At 36.1% G+C, this 20,754-nt stretch overlaps 1 protein-coding gene across 9 annotated transcripts in view; it reads left to right on the forward strand.

The window, feature by feature from the left end:
• The first annotated feature begins 5,262 nt into the window (after positions 1 to 5,262).
• Positions 5,263 to 20,754, forward strand: part of mical3a (microtubule associated monooxygenase, calponin and LIM domain containing 3a) — a 112,051-nt gene continuing 96,559 nt past the window's right edge. For all 9 annotated transcript variants that reach the window (XM_065283529.2, XM_065283522.2, XM_065283521.2 and 6 more), the window contains exon 1: positions 5,263 to 5,690. The gene's annotated coding sequence lies outside the window, so the exon portion shown is untranslated. The remainder of the gene's footprint in view (positions 5,691 to 20,754) is intronic.

Below are 20,754 nucleotides of genomic sequence, written 5' to 3' on the forward strand. Positions count from 1 at the left end.
GGTCCAGCCTGTATCTAGCTGTTGTGAAAAAGGAGGAATAGAGAGAGAGAGAGGAATAGCGAGAAGGGAAAGCACAAAATAAACATACTTTTCCCGGGAGCTGTCAGAGATCACAGTAAGTGCTTGCTTTATTTGCTTTGACTCCATACTGTTAAGCTCTTGTTTTTATGCATGCAAGAGGCATCCTTACTGGCTGCTTTGTTGTGATGGATGACATCATTACGTATTGAATATGAGATGCTGCATGCAGCATTGTTTGAGAATGGAATTTAGTAGATGGACTGCAAATACAAAAATAGTTTGGGATATACGCATGGAGTAATATGGGTGGATCCCCATGACTGTGTTTTTCATAACCTGAGATGAAGTCTCAGTGGATTATGTGTTTCTGGGCTCTTACAAGCTTCTTCTAATGGCTTTGTTCCAGCACCGTTTCCTCTGTTATGCTGGAGGTTCTGGCTGATTTTGGGCCTCGTGTGCTTTGTATAATTAGCACTACTGTGCCAATGACAAAAAACACAATTCTGGGTCAGTCTGTTCTCCTGGAGAACATTCATACACGTACTTGTTCTGGTGGGGGGCGGAGGCAATCATATGAATGTTGAGGAGATGTAAACATTTGATGCATGTAGAATCCGCAAAAATGTACACAATGTGAAACATCTTATAAATATTGTTTAAATGAATATTAATTCAGGGTATCTAATTTTGAAAAATGCCAACGGTAGCCGACTAGCAATGAAATCACGATCCCACCCTCCATTTAAATCGTCATCCAAAGTCACACCTCTTTCAAAACACATAAACACGCACAGATCAGACGGTCACATCTCATGTCTCATTCACCAGTGAGAAAACTTTGCAGTACAAAGTGAATAACATTACCAAAATAACCAACATAAACAACTGCTTTACTTCAGAATTAGTTAAAGCACACTTTCGGTTGTGTAGACGTATAGTAACTATATCGTTACTCCAATCCGTAAACGAACACAAATTTCATTAGCAACACAATGTTTCATCAAAGTAGAATATCTGAATCCATCTCAATACAAACATATCGCGTACCTACCTTACCGAAATAAACAGTGCAACGACCCTTTCAGACCCTTTACCTCCTGCAGCTGTTTGCATCTCGTGGTAAAGCAGTAAAGTTATCGATGTTAATTTGGGTTTTTGCTCTTTGCTGATCTACTGTAGGCAGTTTTTGCTGTTGTTATAAAAGATGTATTTCGTTTTGTGGCTGTTTACAGACAGGAAGGGAGCGCACGTGAACGTGCCGATGACGTATGGTGTCTGCGTGAACAGGCTGCACGGTGGCATTCAAATTACGCTTACGGATGAGGGACAAAAAAGGCAACATCCGTTCGGACTGCAATCTATGATTGGTCAAACACTTTTTTGGTCCTATGACTTTCACAGATGACATACATTTCTACAAATACATTTAAACAACTTAACATAGTGTTTGCTTTCAGGATGTGAGGAGACTTTTAACCAGCATAACTAAAAATGTTTCTGGATCAAATCAGATACCCTACATTTAAGTCAAATTAGTATAGAAAATCAAACAATGTCTTATTGTGGCACATACACTAGAGCAAGAGAAACAACACTAGAGCACATCATCTTGTGAAAACTAAATAAAGCCTTAACGATTGATGAACCAATGTACAATTCTATCAACAATCCAACTTACAATAAATGAATAGAAATCAATTATATTAGCATAAAGAGGATATGTAAAGATATATACACTACAGTATTGAAAGTCGGGGCCACAATGTGATATCAAGAGGGTTTTGGACTTTCTAAAACTTTATGTCTTTGCTGCTAAGACTGGAATACAGTAAAAGCATTAACATATCAGATTTTATATTTATATAGAGACACATGAATTTAAAATTATTAATATTTTAGAATCACAAAACAAAGTGTCGTATTTCATAGTGTGTCATAAAAATATTTTACAAAAACCAATACCAGTGAGACAAAACAATGGGACTGAATAAAGTTACGATATGTCAGGGCAAGATGTTTTTAAATTAAAGCAGCTCAAGCATGCATTTCAGTGGGACTGGGATAAACCCTGTCCTGGAAACCGCCCCAATGTCATTGATGTTATGGTGTTTACTATTGTAAATTACAGTAATAGGATATGGTAACCCAATAGTACACTATTTTATATATATTTCTTTTCACTATAGAATTGTCTTGGTCCATCTTTTCATCCAGTACTGTCCAGCCTTTGTGCAGTAGTGTTTCATTGTTCTCTGTCTGTCCAAAAACATATGCGTTTCTTTATCCCAATAACCCTGAGCTGTAGATTAAGTCATTTCTGCCTTGTTTAGATTCTCTTCAATCAATTATTTTCATTGTGCATTAATACCAAACAGATGTAGACCATCATTGTGTCATCACATGACTAATGTGTCTAGTATTCCTTCTGAGACGTCTAGCCATTAATGTGCTCGGTGCTTAATTTAGATATTATGTTAAAATCCCTCAAATGATTTTTTTTTAGGTATTTTGTAATAATGAGCTAATTTGTATTCACTTGCTAAGGTAAACACCACTATTATTAACATACTGATAGAATTTAAACAAATGAGAACAAAGGGATTTATGTACAGTACTTTTTGGCACATAACTAAAAAATCCTGGCTTATTTTTGGATAAAGAAGGACGAAACCAATCCACTGGGGTGTAATTGAACACACACTGGGTTGTTTTAACCAATAAGTTGGGTGAAATATAAACATTTTCTGGGTTAATTAAACCCAGTGGCTGGGTTTGTCTCTTTTTGACCCAACACTGGGTTAAAAATAACCCAGCCTTTTTTTAAGTATAAATATGGCAGGAATAGTGTAGTGAGCAAAATATCTTAGAGATGGGATATTTTGACTTCTGACTCTTTTGGGTCAGTAAAATAAACCCAGAACATCTTAATAACCATCATCCTCTTTTGCAACCTGACTACCTCCTATAACACGTTAGCAATTGTAAAACAACCCCTTGGCATTAGCTGCATGTAGCAGAGTTTTGCACAGTCCAGCACCCAACTGTACGTGCTTGCATTTTAGAGGAGAAACATATGGCTATATGCACGGCATGTTTGCTGATGTCTTTCTGAATGACTTCACGATAAAAGAATGCTATTTTTTATTTTTCTGGACCGGAGTTCTGGTTAAGCTGTGTGGTATCTGCTATCTAGCCAGAATCTAGGACACTTAATATTCTGTAACACAATCTGAAAAGCAGAAACAGATCAGTTTTTTATATTTGATTTACAGTGATGATATAAGTGGGATGGTATCTATTACTGCGAGTGGGAAGAAGCTGTAAACTAAATCTGAAGTAGAATCTGAAGGTGTGGGGCTGGTAAATTAGCACACTATGTACAGTTTGTAAAGTGCAATGCAAGCCTCATTTGTATACTGTGGGAATACTGGATTTTTATATTAAAACACTAGACTTGTGTCTAGCATATAAAGGTTTGTTAAAATTGCGAATACTACAGTGACTTATAATAATGTTTTTATTGAGATATATCCAAATTAAGCTGGATAAGATTAATTTTAACCCAACCTTTAAGGTTAAGTAGCCATGCAACTATTTTGCTGTATGCCAGTATGTTGCAAGTGGGTGTTCAGTGAGTGGTAATAGGGAGCTGATAGTATTATAAGAAGTCAACACTCAAACAAAGGAACAGTGCTTTCCTTTTAAAGGCATTCTGTCCCCACATACCCCAAACACCTCCAACATCCATCAATAGATAAATGAATATTTTTATCTGCTATCTTGTGTTTGTTCCTTAACGTAATATTCCTACACCTGCTGCAGCCATGTTACAGCAGTAAAGTCATTGATTATTATGCCAGTTTGAGAGTATAGTTCCTAGCCATATCTGCCTAGAAAATCGCAGCTTTTAATTTTCTGTCGGTCTTAGTACACGATGTAACTACAGAAGAGTCAAGTTTTAAGTAGGAAAAATATCGAAACTCTTTGGTTATTTTTTTGCGCGATGCTAATGGTCTAATCAGATTCAATGGATTATGCTAAGCTACGCTAAAAGTGGTAGCGCCAGACCCGGAGATCAGCTGAATGGATTCCAAAATGGGAAGAAATAATGTTTAACTCTAGGGGAGCTGGAAAATGAGCATATTTTTTTTTTTAAAGTGGAGTGTCCCTTTAAAGGGGACATATCATGAAAATCTAATTTTTTTCATCTTTAAGTGCTTTGGTCCCCAGTGCTTCTAAAAACATGAAAAAGACCAACCTATTAACTTAGTTTTGGTAAGGTTGTCACAACGATTGAACAATGATTGAAATCAATGTATTATCAAACTTTGATGCTCAAAATCTCATCGATTATGTAACTATGGATTTCACAGATATCACTGTCACAAATAAACATTGTATTTGTATGCATAAGCTGCATTAGAAGACAAAATCCTAACATAGGTGATATTTCAACAGCTTCTATATTTTCTAAAATCATATGGCATCTTGCTGCAATATTGCTCTATATTTACACATCATAACCAATGAGCTTTAAGTCTGTCAGCTAAAGAAAAAAACCTTTATAAGATGTCCATGCTTTTTCTAGGCTTGTATTTTGTTTGGAAAGCCGAACTACAAGGCCATTCATTTTCTCACACTGTAATCATGTTTGAGAAATGGGACGCTGTATGTTCTCAACCGGATTTCATTTATTTCTCCACAAGACTGGGCAGATTCACAGACTTTCTAGTGGTTCAGGGCAGCCTAACCACAGACGTTTAAATTGCTAGTGGACATCGGCTGCTCCCTGTCCAGACAGTGCATTTACTGGACACATTAACTCCTAAACGTGGCAGCACTGAGCCTTGTAAAAACAACTGTACTGCACCAATGCAGAACCGATTACAAACAAACATTAATAAACACTGCCAACCAACCAAGCTACAGGAAAATTTATATTGTTGACATTTTTTATGCTGCGACGTAATATACCATGTACACTTTTCTTAAATTAATCTTACAATTATTATTAAGGCAGCTTTCTTTAGATCATATTATTGATAGACTACATTGAATATTTATTATATTAAATATTAATAATAAATGTAACTTAAACATTCATAAGGACACATTACACGTCGAATACACATTTACAGAGGAGGGATCCTGGACGACCTTCGCCGGTGACGTAATTTTGTGAGCGCCAATCAGATTAAACCGAGAAAAGGTTCCGCCTTATGTAGACCAACAGCGGGGGGATCGTGTGAGAAAGCGTGCATGGTTAATCACCATACTTTTAAAAGAAAGGACAGCCGCAACTAAATTCTCACAAAGTTATACTTTGATGTCTTGTGGAGTACAGTAATTTTTTACGCGACTGTTTACTCGTTAAGGATATATTTCTCTTTGGATTTGTTTCTCCCCCCTCTTCGCTCGTCTCTGTGTGTGAGGCTGTCTGTCCCATTAGCGCCTTTCTTCTGCTGCAGTATGAACGGGGACGAGCATGGATGCGTGTGGACTGGACTGATCTAGTGTACGTGCATTTCGGTTAAAATCTTTCGCGCTGTTTGGGATTTTGAAAACGACGTCACGTACATGGAGTAATAAATAATGTCCTCGCTGTGAAATCCGTCTTTGTGTGTTGGAATAGCCGTGTCCGTGTTTATTAAAGGATCCACGAAATAAAGGTAAGAGCGGATTATGTTTGTTATTAAGAAACTAGTAGTTTGTTGATTTCAGTAAAAGATTTAAGGGATCTTGATGTTGTGTGTTACTCAGTGGGTAGGGCACGAGTTATCTAGCACGAGCTTCTACCGAGATAAATCGGTAAATCTTTTGGCACACGGATCATCATTAGACTCCGTTGGGATGATTTAACGTTAGTTATGCTCATACAAAAAATATGTAGCCGTCATATTTGCGTATTTTTTATAAAGAAAATGTAAGCAATAACATTACCAAACCTGTACGCCGGTTACAGTCGTTTATTATCAAACAATACAGTAGACACCAGTCATATTATTTTACAATACCACCATACAGTACCCTCATATTATTTTACAAGCACACATATGTTTACAAACAGTAGAAACTAATGTTGGTGTTGCTTGTTAATAGAAAAACGTATGACGTGTTTGCAGAATAGATAAAACGAGCACTGTGGTTTAGTATATGTGAAATATATTATTTTATTGTGTATTAATATGCACGTTAGTATTTGACTACATTCCAGACATGAGTACCGTTTAGTGAAGGTTATTATTGCATCATCACGTTACTGATAGCGTGCAATGATGTGATGTTTGTCCATGTCAGATCATGTGCATGAAAATACTGTAAACAATGACTTTTGCTAAAGCCCTTTTATCTGATCTCTACAGTGCAGACATATCTTTCTTTAACCCCATAAAGACTCTGGTTCTGTATGGAGTTAATGGTGCTTATTGACTTGACTGACACTTAAGTCTGTTTACGTTAAAATAGCAACTGGTTGGTGCTTTGAAAAACTTACTTGTATATATTTATCATATAGTTATAAAACTATGCTTAAAGATGGATGCATGGGTTTCTGTTGGGTTTTTGTAGCTCAAATAGCAGAGCATCGTGTTAGCATTGCATAACTCATGTGTTCAATCCCAGGAAACACTGATAAAAATGTATAGTTTGAACGCACTGTAAGTCACGATACAACTACAAGCACCTGCTATGTAAGTTGTTGTATTAAGAAATTGAATGTCTTATAAATTTACAACAGATCACAAATCCTTTAGTAGCACATACTGTCCATGTATCTCTCTGTTCATGGTCAGGCCAGTGAAAAACAGAGAGACTTGCTGACTCAGCTCAAACCCAGCTGATTATTTTGGCATGTATGTCAGACCCAGATTAGATGTTTGACTTTCTTAACACCAGGCGTCAGTAGGAAAGTGAGCTTGCTTATTTTGGTAACCTTTAACTTACTATGGTGGTGTAGATTCAGTCAATAGTAACCAGATAAATGAGAGTTAAGTAACACATTTCAACTGTGAGAAACTATATAGTTTGACTTTTTGAGGGTACAGTATGATGTATCCAATACCAGCAAATACTAACATACAGTCATTGATTGATCATGCCTACCTTGCACAAAGTTGGCCTTAAAAGGAGATGTCTGACTCTGCAACTTACTGTTATATTGTTTATGTAGCGGCACTCCAGGAATTTATTGCCAACAACTTTGAGATTCAAAATGTGTCCTGGTGTTGCCAGAAGGTGCAGTGGAAAGGTCACAAAAGTGAGATTTAAAGTGTTTTGGTGAACAAAGCAGTAGTAGAATATGCCAAAATTTATATGCAGGAATTTATTTTAGTTTGCTAATGTCTTTATGAGCTCAACATTAAGTTTAATTATTGTAAAGCAACAACTTGTTATTTTCTTTTAAAAATATGTTTTAAAATCAGACATTTTTCTTTAAAGTGCACCTATTTCATTGCTAAAAATGTAAAACATTATTTTGTGTATAATACAATGTGTTTGCGTGGTTTATGGTTAAAAAACACATTATTTTCCACACACCATTTTTGTAGCTATAGATTCAACTCTCTTCCTGAAATGCATGGATTTGAAAAGATTCGTGTCCCTGATTGGCCAGCTAATCTGTACATTGAGATTGGCCTGAATACCTCTGACATCAGCTGGAAATGTGACGCTCCTTACCATGTTTGAAAGATTCGGTCTCAATGCAATGCTTACAGGAATTAACTTCCATGCTTTGAGTCCGAAGTGGGAGGAATTATGATAATGTCGGTCTTGTCTACGAATCCCAGGAAGAAAACTGTTGCCTATCTGTGTGGTTTTTTTGTAGTCCAAAAAAAGAGATTTATGTTGAAGACGATAATCTACGTCATCGTTTACTTTGGGGTTACTTTCGTTAACATGTACTAGGGCTGGGCGGTATGACGGTATATTCCGTTACCGCGGAATAAAATGTCAGACGTAACAGATTTTTCTATTTCGTCTATTCCGCGGAATGCAAATAAGTGGGCGTGGCTAACTCTGCCCTCCAGCATATGGAACAGAAACATGTAAAATAGTTCACTTATAAAAAATGAACGAGTTATTTGTGTAATTTTTATAATAAGTGCCAGTGAATCCACCGCGGGTCACGCAGCAAATCTCTTGCTTACTCGCTCTCGCTCTCTCTCTCTCTCTCTCTCTCCTCATGGAGCAGCCGGCCGGTCTCTCGCGTGCAGAAGTCTCTCTAGGAAAGCGCAAGGAGCTGCGACGCCAAATAAAGAGTTCTTCTCGCACATAATGCTAATAGTTGTAAAGTTTTCTGAACTTTAAGCAAGCTAAGACAAAACTCGCGTTTATATCAGTGACCCGTGCGCTGCTGGAGCGATGTAGTTTGATGCGCCATTTGCTTATACAAACATATTTGATCGGACAAGAAAGAGATGCAAAATGTTAAGGTCTAATAGAAAGTAAAGGGCGTCAAGACCTTAAAACAAACTTTATGATCATCACATCATAGCACCTGTCACATTTATAATATCTAGAGCTTCTTCTCTCATATACAGGTATTTATCCTGTCTGTAGTTTTTTGCATATATTTATACCTGTTCATTTTACATATTGCATATGTTTAATGTAATGTATGCATAAATACAAAATACAATGAAGCCATACTATAGCTTCAATAGTCTGTAAAGTTAATTACTCAATTAAAAACAAGATTCAATGCTCATATTTTAAAACTGTGGTGAGCATTTAGTTAAAAGCTATAGTGAGTGGTGTATTTCTGTACATTTTTATCATCAAAAAACAATATAAACTGAAAAACATGGATACCGTGAAATATTTCGTTCCGTGAAATAAAATGACTCATTCCGTGGAATAGATTTTTGGTCATTCCGCCCACCCCTAACATGTACTAATACACACTTACACACCAAAGGAAATGTTAAAATGTGAATTGGACAATAGGTGCTCTTTAATGTCCCATGGTCATGCAGTTTAAATTTGCAGAATTATTGTGATTTGTACATGTAAGTTTTACCAATTATATAATATGGAGTACACTTTTATGGATACAAGAGCATTACTTTTTTAGGAAGACATGTGTTATGAGATAACATGGCATGCCTAATGTATTGTAAATTGTATGTGCATGTGGGAGTAGAGTAGGGCTGGGCAAAAAAATCGATTTTTCAATTAATCGTTTTTAAAAACGTGGTTGATTCAGATTCGATTCTCAAAGAGCATAATCGATTTTTTTTTTCATAATTTTTCTGCAAACATTGAACGTAAGATTAACGTTAATCAAATTACTAGTCTTCTTCACTAGATGTCACTCTCTTTTTTGCCTTGCGCAATGTTACCAAGGAGCCTGTCATTCTTTCATTCAGTGCTTAAAATGGTGGTTTTAGTTGCTTCATCGAAGTTAATGCCACCTTCACATAAAAGTAAGAGGTATGGAAGCATTTTAGATTTCGCAAGCAAGACAACAACGTTATTGTTGTGGCTTTTAACTTCTTTTTATTAATTACCCACTTGTAAACTTCTGTTCACTGTTATTTTTTTTCAATATAGTATTTGTAGTAAATCTATATTCATTGTGTTGAATTGAGAATAAAAACCGACCCGAGAATCGGAATCGGAAATTGAATCGAGAATCGAAATTGAATCGATTTGATAGCTTGTGAATCGAAATTGAATCGATCTGGAACATCTGAATCGATACCCAGCCCTAGAGTAGAGTGGATGAAAGTGGTTTGATTCAGTTTGGCCAGGGGCCTTTAGACTTTCTAATTGTTTTTCTGTTGAATAGTATGGCTTGGTTGGTACAGCTCATTATGGAGTTTTTTCAATGTGTACAGTACTTGTAGTACTTGATACTTTTTTTTGTACCACCTTGGTTTGAGGTTCCAAGCAAGCTGTGCTGATAAACATGGCGTGTAACACTGCTGATCACTGCTTGGTCAGAAAGAATCATCACTGCCAGCATCATTCTGCCGCTCCATCTGAAAGCAGCTGATGGCGATTTACTTGTAATCACGGAACCGGCTTCGCAGGCGATTTTTTTTTTTTTTTTTTTTTTTTTTTTTTTTTTTGCAAAGCACCCTTTGAAATAGGGATGGGCACGAGTACTCGATTGCTCGAGTACTCGAACGTGGCATCGATGATCGATCATGAAAACGATGATCATCTGGGTTTATTTACTTATTTATTGTGGATCTGGCGGCATTTGGATGTCTGGTTAGCATTACAAGCGCATGTGGTAGTAAAGACTGGGTCTGGACATGCGTGGCTGACGCGTCTCGAGATACGCTGACCGGCATATGACATCAGTAACATTACCATGCGTGATTCAAAAACAAACAGATAATTCCGCGCCAACCCGCCGATCCGCGCAATGAACGGCATCCCGCCGATCCCGTGAACCTGGCCACACCTCACATCACTGAGGCACTATGGTTTAAAAGGATGACGTGATTTTCGGAAATACAGTCAGTCAGGGGCAAAATCGACATCGCCGTCAAAAGTTCAATGGGTTATCATCTCATATTTAAACATCAAAGAAATACCAGAGAGCCATACGAGCATAACATTACATCTTGACTGAGAACAGGTAAGGGGACGACACGACACAGCTAATCGCTAAAATGATAGCAAAAGACTTAAAGCTGCTTAATGTTATGAAGCTTGAGCTTTGACTGGACATGTTTAAAAGTGCGCTGTTTATGATGCACATCCACAAAGGGAGTTAATCTTTCTGTACATAACTTAGTTAAAAACGTAACTTAGTTGAAGTCTTGCATTTTATGCAGATAGATGCACGTTGTACATCTATGTTGTATAAAAGCTTAATATTATGTAGAGTACGTCATAGAGAAAGTGCTTCAGTTTGTGTTTATTAACCCTTTATTTTCACTTCATCACGCAGCTATTCATGTAAGAGGTTTAAAACATTTAATTCATTAATATTCTAGTATGTGTTCATTGTTCTGTCATAGTTTCTTAAAAATTAAGTTTTATTTGAGTGTTTTTAATATTAATTATTAAAAACTTAAATATTTTTTTAATATTTTTTAATAATAACTTATTAAATATTTTAATTTTCACCATGACGTATACGCCCCGCCCCTTTGATTGCCACGCCCCCAGTTAATCGAGTACTCGTTCTTCAGACCTATGGATTAATCGAAATGAAAAAATGACATAAATGCACATCCCTACTTTGAAACTCTCAGTTCAACATGTCTGTTAACTTTTGAAGATGGCTGTAATCTTACGAGCCACGTTACATGACAGAGCAGCTAATTTCTTCTGACTGTTTAGGTTTTTACACGATTGCTTTCATAGCTACTGCTGTAACCTTGGCAGCTTTGTTTGTTCTGATTGATCTTTTAACCAAATTTTTGTGGTGGGTAAAACCATGAAGCTAAGTAGGGAGTGAAATGTCAAAAATAGTTCCTACTGAATTGTTAGATTTATGTTTAAAGGATATTTGTGTTTGAATGAGCTCTAAACCAAAAATAAGTAAGACAGGAAAAAAGGGATCAAGGATTATTGCACTTAGAAACTCCTAAAGTTCTAGGTTTGTATTATTTCTGTGTTGGGTGATACTAGTGTATTTACATACTGCAGCTTAACCTTCATTCTGTTTATATCAGTTAGTGTGTCTAACATGATGTCATTTTCACCTTGATGTATTCAAAGTCAGGCAAAGTGTGTCTAAGTTTATGCTTACTTGACAATGGTGTAGTGAAAGACGTAAAAGTTTTCCTAAAAGTTTTGGCGTTTATGTAGTTTACGCAAAGACAACATGGTGTCGTTTAAAAAAAAAATTACATTGAACCTCATCTTCAAAAGTTAACTTTTCAGGACCCCAAAATGCTGTTATCGTGTAAACCAGTGGTTCTCAAACTGGTGGCCGTGAGATGGTGCCAGGTCGCCCCGGTTTTATGACATTTTATAAAATGCAATAATTAAACCTAAAAAAAGGAAATGAAGCTACTACCAACAGCACTACATTGTATAATTTAATATGTTTAATTTGTTTATTTCAAATTTTACATTTTAAGGGGGGGGGGGGGCTAAACACCGAAAAAGTTTGAGAACCACTGGTGTAAACGAACAGCCAAATCATCTTGTTTACTGTTGAAAATGTGGGCTTGTCGTGCTAGTGTCAGCTTTGTTTGTTGAATGTTATTTGATCATTTCTTAAAACCCTTTGGGGCGGTTTCCCGGATAGGTCCTATCCAAGACTGAGCGAGGAATGATATCTTTTTCCTGAAATATGTAAAAGTGTAATATTAGTTTAGTTTAGTTTAGTTTAATTTTATTTATATAGCACTATATTTCAACATGTGTTGGCCATAGTGCTGAACATAGCCAATAAAAATAATATAAAAAATAAATACATAAAAACCACACACAGAGCATATAAAACATAACACCACCAAATTTACAAAGTCAGACAATAACACATTACGTGCTCATTGATTGTACGCTTTCTGTAGTAGGTATCGTTTTAGAGTTTTTTTAAAACAGGACACATGCGTAATTTCCCTTACATGTAGCGGTACACTGTTCCATAATTTGGGACCGGCTACAGCAAAAGCTCGGTCTCCCTTTGTTTTTAGCCGCGTTCTGGGAACCTTCAGCAGATTTTGGGTAGAAGATCTTAGGCATCTAGATGGTGCATTTATACATAAGAGCTCAGAGAGATATACAGGAGCTAGCCCATTAAGAGCTTTAAAGACAAAAAGCAAAACTTTGTACTCTATTCTGTATTTTACCGGTAACCAATTCAAGGAGAGTAGGACAGGCGTAATGTGGTCGTATTTGCGAGTTCTTGTAAGCAGTCTGGCCGCAGCATTTTGGACCACTTGTAAACGATCCATACAGGATTGACTCATACCTATGTAGATTGAATTGCAGTAGTCCAACCGAGAGAGAATAAATGCCTGAATTACTCTCTCAAACTCAGCAGGGTTTAACAGATTTTTAACTTTGGCCAGTAATCTTAACTGAAAAAAACAAGATTTAACAACAGAATTCACCTGTTTATCAAAGGACAGAGAAGAATCAAAAAACACACCCAAATTTTTAACAGACGGCTTTACATAAGTAGATAGATTGCCCAGTGTTTGGTGTACGCTGCCTGAGACGGCTAAAGGACCAAGCACAATTATCTCAGTCTTATTCTCATTGAGACTCAGGAAATTATTTGCCATCCAGGCCTTTATATCTGCCAGACAGGCAGTTAAAGTACATATACCAGTTTTATCATTTTGCTTGATAGGCAAATATATCTGAGTATCATCAGCGTAACAATGATATGACACACCATATTTTCTAAATATTGAACCCAGTGGTAACATATATAAGGAAAATAATATTGGAGCCAAAACAGAACCCTGAGGGACCCCGCATGTCAGAGCTGATTTAGAGGAGAAATGTCCATTTATCCACACAGAAAAAGTTCTGTCCTTCAAAAATGATTTAAACCAGTCCAATACATAACCTTTTATACCTGCACATTGTTCAAGCCGCGAAATAAGAATGTTATGGTCGACTGTGTCGAAAGCCGCGCTCAAATCTAGCAGAAGTAATACTATGGACTGGCCCGAATCAACAGATAATAAAATATCATTTGACACTCGGAGTATTGCTGATTCTGTACTGTGAAGTTTCCTGAACCCAGACTGAAATTTTTCAAAAACTCTATTTGTCTCCAAAAAATTTAGTACTTGGAGGGAGACAACCTTTTCAAGAATTTTTGATATAAAAGGTAAATTAGAGATTGGCCTGAAATTCGAAAGAATATTCACATCTAGATTTGTTTTCTTCAGCAGAGGTTTGATAGTAGCGTGCTTAAAATATTCTGGAACAGTGCCTATTGATAAGCTCTGGTTTATTATTGATTGTATACAGGGGCCAACAGAATTAAAAATCTGCATAAGCAAGCGTGCTGGAATAATGTCGGTGGCAGATGTAGTCAACTTTAGCTTCAAAATTAAGTCGTACAGAGAATTTAAGGAAATTGGTTCAAATACACTTAAAAAAACATTACACTCTGAAGGAGATGAAGGATCATAATTATTATGCACAATATGTTGTGTAATATCACTAATCTTATCTGTAAATATATAATTTGCAGTTTTAAAATATTTTAATATCATAGATTTAAATTGATTGCGCAACCTAACTATTAGTGCATAATGTATATTCAGGGTTTTCCGCAGAAAATTTGTTAGTTAAGGTGGTAGGGTTGTGCAGGTGGGCGGGCCGGGGGCGTGGCAATCAAAGGGGTGTCATGATGAAAATATTTTTGTTTAAAACACTCAAATAAAACTCAATTTTGAAAAAACTATGACAGAAAATGAACACATACTAGATTATTAATGAATTAAATGTTTTATGAACAGGCTAGTTATCCTCCAGACATTGACGGACCATGTCTTTCTCTCATTTCGGCCATGTGGCGCGTGCCCGCTCGCAGTGTGAAGCGCGTCCATGCTATTCACTTGACGGCCATTTGTGCAGCAAATTTTTTTTTTTGGACGACCTTGTTAAGGTGGTAGGGTATCCCAGCTTAGGTGGGCCGCCCGAACTGAAAAGTGCTGCGGGAAACCCTGATATTATATTGCAAGTTATCACATTTACTTCAGTATTGTGCAGCAGCCCTAGTCCCCACAGGCCCTGTTATGCCCTTATCTCAAAAACAAAGGAGAGGTGGAAAACCTTTCCCTAACAGTGTCACGACCAATTGCCTGGTTTGTTCCCCAGCATGCCTGACTTGGATAAGATGTTACTGTGCCAGGGTGCCGCCACGCTCTGCCCACACCTCACTTCAAAGTGCCTGGCTAAAGACTCTTCCTTCCTCTCTGCACCTCCTCGTCTGCATCTCCTAAGCAACCGACTCAACACATGTTGTTTATTTGGAAGGATCAAGAGTGCACAAGTGATTTCCCTTTGGAACTAGTAATGCAGTCAGTGTTCTGTTATTTTTGGCCATAAGTTATACTTTTGTTGCCACTATCTTTTATTTGCAGTGGAACTTCCACAGTGAGTTTATTTTCATTTGCAGAATGAAAGGTTTGCTGTGTCAGGTATACCTGTGTTTGGTATTTTACCCAGAAATTCACATGATGTAAGTTTTTTTTGTGTGTGTGTGTGCAAACAATTGTAGTACTTCCTAATATTGGGATCCTTCAGATGATTATGTAGAAGCTACTTGAATCTAGCTTTGCAGGTTTAATGGACTTTTCTGTACCTTTGTATTAATACTTTTTGGTGTTAGGAGTCTCTTATCACTTAATAGGGGTCATTGATTTGTAAACACAGACAATGTGGTTGTGTATTCATGTGTCTGACGTTGAGGAAGTTCAGGAGGATTTTTTGTTTCAGTGAGCAGGATGAATGGGACAGGTGAAGTTTTGTATTCTAAAGTAGGGCTGTCACTTTTTATTCGATATTCGAATATGCATTCGAACATGACGTGAAATATCCGTATTCGAACTTCAAATAAACCATCCGGTTTTTTAAATGCCATATGTAATGCATTTTTTACAGTAACACCTCGTAATAGGAAGGAGGCTGAGAGTGAGACCGACGACGGCAACTGTGCGCAAGAGAGGGAATCAAATTTGACTAACATGAACCTAATGTGCATGTGAAGATAGAATTATAGTTTGTATATAAAATGACATATTAATGTTTATAGTGTTAAATATTATAGCAGAATAAAAGCTTGTGTTAATACGTTCGCATTATGAAATTAGCATGAATGAAGATAATTTTATTATTTTTACAACGCAATGTAAACTTTATATTAAACAACAACAGCATTTGTCTTGTAAACGGATTTTAAATGATCATGTGCTGACTGTCACGCGTCACATAGACGACAGAGTCAAGTGAGATCTGCTTAACTCAGCGGTAAGTTTGATTTCATCTCAAGTATCAAAGGGTTTGTGCTCTCTATCATTGAAAACGGGCGAGCAAACAGCACGCGCAGGGTTAATGTACTCTCCACTGACGGCTCACAAACGCGGCTCACAAACGGCTATGTATGTGTCCTTGTTGTCAATGATTACTTCTCACAAACACGCTCAAGCGCGGGATATGTGAGCTTGTAAATGACGGGCATTAAATCTGCAGAAATCCGCAGAGTTTTCTGCCGAAATCTGCGGGCGCGAATTCCGTTTGGCTCCTGCTGCTGTTTAAGTTGTCACGTTATTGTCTGTAACTGTTCTGAATCGGTTTTTCATATATAAGTTTTGTATTCATAAGTTGATTACCTGCTGTTTCAAACATTAAGTAAAAAGGTAATCCAGACAGCCCAGTTTATGACTGTCACTGTTAATAATTTTGTGATTGAATCTCCATTACGGTGGGTTTTTGATGCGCGCCGGGGGGGGGGGGGGCAGATATTCGAATATATCCGGATACATTGCATGATATTCGAAATCCGTTCGAATTTGATTTTTCTCAAAAGTGACAGCCCTATTCTAAAGTATGTTTTCATAGTATGTTAAGCTCTGTTATTCCAAAATATCAGATGCTTTCTTATAGGGCTGGGGAAAAAAATCGGTTTTTCGATTAATCGTTTTTTAAAATGTGGTCGATTCAGAATCGATTCTCAAAGAGCAGAATCGATTTTTTTCTTTCATATTTATTTCTGCAAACATTAAACGAAAGATTAACGTAAATCGAATTACTAGTCTTCGTCACCCTATTTTTTGCTTTGCGCAAGGTTACCAAGGAGCGAGAGGCAAGCCTGTCATTCATTAATTCAGTGCTTAAAATGGGGGTTTCAGGTGCTTCATCGATTTTAATAGTTAATTACCCACTTGAAACCTGCTGTTCACTGTCTTTTTATTAGTATAGTATTTTTATATTATCTATATTTATTGAGTTGAATAGAGAATTGAGTATAAAAACTGACCCGAGAACCGGAATCGAAAATTGAATCAAGAATCGAAATTGAATCGATTTGACACCTTGTGAATCGAAATTGAATCGATCTGGAAAATCTGAATCGATACCCAGCCCTACTTTCTTATGAATGACTTCTTTAAGCAACCAAAATCCAATTTAGATTTAGGTCACTTAGGATTTATGAAACATATTTGAACTTCCTGCAAATAGAGTCTTAGCACAGTTATCTGTGGAGATCTTGATGATTGTTGTTAAGTAGGAACTTCTAATGAAGGATGTATATTAGGGGTGTGACGGATCACAAAACTCACGGTTCGGATCACATTACGGTTTTTGAGGCACGGATCGGATCATTTTTCAGATCAGCAAAAAAAGGGGTGGGAACAATCTAATAAGAACAAATAAAGAAATTACAAACACTTATAAAAAAGAACAAAGTTGCTGAACCGTGGTTCGTGATCCGTACAGATCATAGATGAACTGCGATCCGTCACGCCACTAGTGTATATGTGTTTGCTTTGATATGATCTTCATATTCCATGTGATGTCAACCAATTTCCTCTTTGACAACCTTGTGTCAACCTTTTTGTTTTCAGCATTGATTTTGGCTGGGTGTAGAGAGCCTTTCATTTGGAATCGGTTTTCATTAAGTTTTGAGTTGTCCTCTGTCTGACTCCACAAATAATGCTGTTGGATTATAATGTAATTCAGTATGTGTCTATTTTCCCTCTAACGGACGTCTATTGAAGTGCTTAGCATCTGTCCGAGGGTTTTGGATTACATGCCTATTAAAGGCAGTTTTGTATTCAATTTACACTGGAGTCCACCCTTTTCCTCTGCATGGCTGGCACAAACTGCTGATGTCAGGCCTGTTTTGCATTTTTCCCCTTTACAAAGTTTGAGGTTAAGGTTTGAACCATGGAGGTTGGTCCTTAACCAGTACTGGAGGAAAGGTCTATTCCAGCCCCTTTAGCGAAGTTAGAGGTGGCAAGAGATCACAGATCTCAACAGATGTTAGAGTAACATGCACACTGACTGAAGCGAAGGCTTTCCACTGCAGAACATGAAGCTTGGCCCAAAAAAAGTCTTTTTTTCAAATTTAAAATCCAAAGTTGGCAATATTATGTTTCCAGTTGTTTTTTCACAGCTTATTTACAACTTGTAGTTTTGTATTAGCCCATATATAGACCCAGATGGAATTTGCAGACTTTGTACATTTATGTGCTGATTTTAGAGAAAAACTGGTTAGGTTTGTAAGACATTATGTAGTGGAATGGATTTTCAGATAGTATGTGTCAAGCAAATTTGAAAGTATACTACAAAAAATGACTTTCTTCCTTAGTATTTTTGTCTTGTTTTCAGTATAAATATATAAAAAATCTTAAATCAATATGTATTATTTTGATGAGCAAAATGTCCTAAGAAAATATCTAAAAATTCTTAAATTAAGATGCTTTTTCTTGATAAGCAAAATGACCTAAGAAAAACTCTAGTTTTTAGTACGGTTGCACAATAATTTGCATGCGATATCATGCGCATCTTGTACGTAAAGCTGGTTACTTGATTAGTAGTAAATCGCCATCTGCATTCAAAATTCAAATTTAAGAATGTTTAGATATTTTTACTGAAAACAAGACCAAAATACTAAGAAAATGTTTCTTGAAAATAATTTTTTGCAGTGTAGTAGTAAATCACCATCAGCTGCTATTCAGATGGAGCAGCATTTACTACTCAAAGCCGTAGTTCACTGACAAGCTGGGCCACATCGCATACATATCGTAGGGGATACGTCCCCGATAATTAATGTGAAATTGCCCCGATTGTCAGTGAACTACGGCTTTGTGTAGTAAATGCCGCTCCATCTAAATAGCAGCTGAAGGTGATTTACTACTACACTGCAAAAATTATTTTCAAGAAAACATTTTCTTAGTATTTTGGTCTTGTTTTCAGAAATATCTAAAAATTCTTAAATTTAAGATGCTTTTTGTTGATGAGCAAAACGACCCAAGAAAATAAGTCTAGTTTTTAGACCAAAAATATCAAATTTAAGTGATTTTGTGCATAAAACAAGCAAAAATGTCTGCCAATGAGGTAAGCTTATTTTTCTTGATTTTTTTTTTAGTTTAGTGTTTAAAAAAAATGTTCAAGATTTTTTTGCTTACCCAATTGGAAGATTTTTTTGCTTGTTTTAATAATTTTTTGCAGTAGAGATGCACAATGGCAATCACATGCTAATTATCGCGCAGCCCTAGTTTTTAGACAAAAACTATTAAATTTAAATGAATTTGTGCATAAAACGAGCAAGAAAATCTACCAAGGGGGTAAGCAAATTTTTTTGTGAATTATTTTTTAATTTCGTGTTTAAGAAAAATATTCAAGATTTTTTTGCTTGCCAAAATGGCAGATTTTTTTGCTTGTTTTTAATAATTTTTTGCAGTGGAGATGTGCAATGGCAATCACATGCTCATTATCGCGCACCCCTAGTTTTTAGACAAAAACTATAAAATGTAAGTGAATTTGTGCTTAAAACAAGCAAAAATATCTGCCAATGGGGTGAGATTTTTTTTTAAGTAGAATTACACTGCAAAATATTTAGGGATGGGACGATAACCGGTTTCACGATTAACCACGATAAAATGTCCTGACGGTTAGTATTATCGTTTAAAATGTAATTATCATTACAACTCTGTTTGATTACCGTGATTTTGAAAACTCGCTGTAAATCCTGTCCAGCCAGAATCAGTTTGACGCAGGCGCGCACATGTGACATAGTTTTTTGCACAAGAAGGCATTTAAGAAATAATGTATTGTATTCATTCACGGTAAACTTTTTAGACAGATTTAATTATTTTTTTTAACACAGAAATAATTTCAGGGACATGAAATATTAAATTGTGATTTTCAAAAATAAAACTAGTTCAAATGTTTTCAGTGTGTGTATCAGTTTTTTTTAACATTTCCATCTCATTTTAACAAAATCATGATAATATTGATAACCGTGATAACTTGGTCACTATAATCATGATATGAAATTTTCATACCGTCCCATGCCTAAAAAAATTATTTTCAAGGGAAAAAATCTTAGTATTTTTGTCTTGTTTTCAGTTAAAATATCTACAAATTCTTAAATTAAGATGCTTCTTCTTGATGAGCAAAATCAGATATTTTGGCTTGTTTTAAGCACAAATTCACTTTAATTGTATAGTTTTTGTCTAATAACTAGACTTTCTTTCTTAGGTAATTTTGCTTATCAAGAAAAGCATCTTAATTTCAGAATTTTTAGATATTTATTGAAAACAAGACAAAAATACTAAGCAAAAAAGTAATTTTTTGCAGTGTACTACTCTAAAATAACCAAACTTTTGAAGTAAATGAATTTGCAAAGGGTGTGAGACTTTGACTGATGTTTGAAATTCTGCATAAATTTGCAAGACAGGGAGCCAGTGGGAGCTGTCAAACCAGAATTGCAGTTTCTTATGAACCCCTGCTTTTCTGTAAAAAAAAGGATCTAAAATTGGGCTTGTGAAAGGCCTGGTTCGGAAAATGAATCCATGTTCACACATTTTAAAAGCATGAAAAAAAAAGGTTGAAATAGCTAACTAAATTTCAACTTGAAGCAACTGCATTTTAGTTATTTTTACATCAAATCACAGCGATAAAGTCAGAGAAGAACTTTCATAACTCAAGTTTCCAAACATGTATGGACTTTTATCAAGAAGAATATTTTATTGTCTTCGAGGAAACATGAAACTACATAAAAATGTATTCACTTAAAGATCACCGTCATTAATCTGAATGTACTTCCCTTTTCTCTTAAATCCT

The sequence above is a fragment of the Paramisgurnus dabryanus genome, chromosome 9, assembly GCF_030506205.2.
Source record: "Paramisgurnus dabryanus chromosome 9, PD_genome_1.1, whole genome shotgun sequence".
Classification (NCBI taxonomy): Eukaryota; Metazoa; Chordata; class Actinopteri; order Cypriniformes; family Cobitidae; genus Paramisgurnus; species Paramisgurnus dabryanus.